The sequence below is a fragment of the Chlorocebus sabaeus genome, chromosome 8 (assembly GCF_047675955.1).
Source record: "Chlorocebus sabaeus isolate Y175 chromosome 8, mChlSab1.0.hap1, whole genome shotgun sequence".
NCBI classification, from domain to species: Eukaryota; Metazoa; Chordata; class Mammalia; order Primates; family Cercopithecidae; genus Chlorocebus; species Chlorocebus sabaeus.
The window spans coordinates 128,711,307-128,713,641 of NC_132911.1; the positions used below are offsets into that span (position 1 = coordinate 128,711,307).

The 2,335-nt window shown below is 43.0% G+C and overlaps 1 pseudogene; it reads left to right on the forward strand.

The window, feature by feature from the left end:
- Positions 1–301: 301 nt before the first annotated feature.
- LOC103237410 (magnesium transporter MRS2 homolog, mitochondrial pseudogene) lies at positions 302–1,917 on the forward strand (annotated as a pseudogene).
- The last annotated feature ends 418 nt before the right edge of the window (positions 1,918–2,335 follow it).

The following is a 2,335-nucleotide window of genomic DNA, read 5'->3' on the forward strand; positions in this document are numbered from 1 at the left end:
AAAGACAAGCTAGTCACAGACTGGGAGAAAATATTTGCAAGCCACACATCTGACTAAGGACTTGTGTCTAGAATATATAAAAAATTCTCAAAAGTGAACAGTGAAAAAACTGTTTAGAAAATAAAACATAGAAAATGAGCAGAAGAGCGCTAGGCGAGCACTGCAGACTGAGTCGCCACAGTCCGCCATGAAGGCCTGGGGTTTGGCTGCCGCCTGCTCCTAGCTATAGCGCCATGAACGCCTGCAGAGCTTGCCCTGCCTCCTGCCCCATGCAGTGGGACTTCCCTGGCCTTGGATCTGACCTGTGTGGGCCCGCCAGCTATATGTGGCAGGTGAAATGCGCTGGTTTAGAACTTCTGATGTCTCTTAAGCCACTTAAGCCAATGTAGCCCCAGTATTTACTGCAACAAAATTTGTCAAACAGGGAAATGTTACTTCTTTTGAAAGGAAGAAAATGGACTTATACCAAGAGTTAAGTCTTCAAGACAGAGATTTGAGATTTCAGCAAGTAATGAGTATCACAACCAAAAACAATAGGTTTATCAGGACAATGGAGTATTTGAAAGCTGTGATAACTCCAGAGTGTCTCCTGATATTAGATGGTGGTAACAAACTTAGAGCAATGGCTGTTCCGGGAACTCCCTTCACAGTTGTCCGGAGAGGGTCAACCTGTTACATACCCTTTACCTTTTGAGTTTAGTGCCATGGAAGCACCCTGCAATACCGGATCAACACACTTTAGAGGAAACGGAACATTTTGCAGACACTGACCCTTGAGACCTTAGAAGCTTTGGTGGACTCCAAACATTCTTCTGTGGACAGAAGCAAACTGCATATTTTACTACAGAATGACAAAAGTCTATCAGAGTTAGAAACAGATATTAAATTTTTCCAAGAGTCAATTTTGGAGATCCTGGATGAGGAAAAGTTACTGGAAGAGCTCTGTCTATCAAAGTGAGTGCCCCACGTGTCTTTGAAAAGAGCAGCACTGGGATTCACCATGCAGAATGTAAGGGTAGCCGAGAGAAAAGACGAGAGACAGACCCAAGGTCAGGCGAGGAAGTTTATTAACCTGCAGGGCCCCACCACAGTCAGAAGAGGCAGCCCTGAGTTTACAAAATGAGGGTTTATATGGGGGAGAGAGACCCTGGGGTTGTTCGTCGGTTAACTTTACCAAATATTATCTCGTGAACGGCTTACAATATATTATCTTGTGAAAATGGGAATTTACAAGAGGGTGTTACTTAGGTTTATCCACGTTTCTTGTGACCTCTCCCGTGCCACCCAGAGGGCTGTAAGCAAGTCTGGTGACCCTGCTGGAGCGCCTAGATAAGGGTTCAGGAATGCAGCTGCAGAGTATTCAGGGTAAGGGTCAGCTGCATCTTGCAGGGCGAGTCCTGGGGCAACTTGTCCCTAACACGGAAGAGATGGACCTGCTGTTGGAAAACTACTACCTATTGGCAGACGATCTCTCCAATGCAGTTTGGGAGCTTAGGGTACTGATTGATGATTCACAAAGTATTATTTTCATCAATCTGGACAGCCACCGTAATGTGATGATGAGATTGAATCTACTGCTAACCATGGGAATCTTCTCTCTTTCACCCTTTGGACTAATGGGAGTTGCTTTTGGAATGATTTTGGAATCCTCTTTGAAGAAGACTCTAGAGTGTTTTGGATGATTATGGGAATTAGGTTCATGGGAAGTGGCCTCATCTGGAGGCGCCTACTTTCATTCCTTGGACGGCACCTGGAAACTCCATTGCCTCCTATGATGGCCTCTTTACGAAAAAGATCCTTCTGGCAGATAGAAGCATGGAATTGAAAAACAGCCTCAGACTAGATGGACCTGGATCAGGCCGAAGCATCCTCACAAACCATTAGGAACAACCCCATGGATACTGACATTTTGTTATGGTAGTCACAGGAAACTTCTGATACTCTTTTATTATTTTCTTGGTTAGAGTCACACACTTGAAAAAAATTAATGTCCGATGACAAAAATATTTTGGCAGTCACAATACTAGAACGTGATTGCATTTCCAGAATTCTGAGTTAAAGAAACAGAATGTTTGCTTTGTAAAAGGTCAAAATTCTATTTCCTACAACTTTAAATGCTGTTACTGTAGACATAAGTTGAGGCAACACAAGAACAGACAGCCGTGTACATTTTATTTAATTTATACGTATCAAGAAAAGTGCAATTTTGTGCTGAATGACGCCTAGGAACTTGCCAAAGCCATAGGTAGCCACAGTTCTTTGTCAGTATAATTATGTTAATGTGAATTTCCTGATTCTCAGGTAACTAAAAAGCTAGCATTTTATGTATTAACCT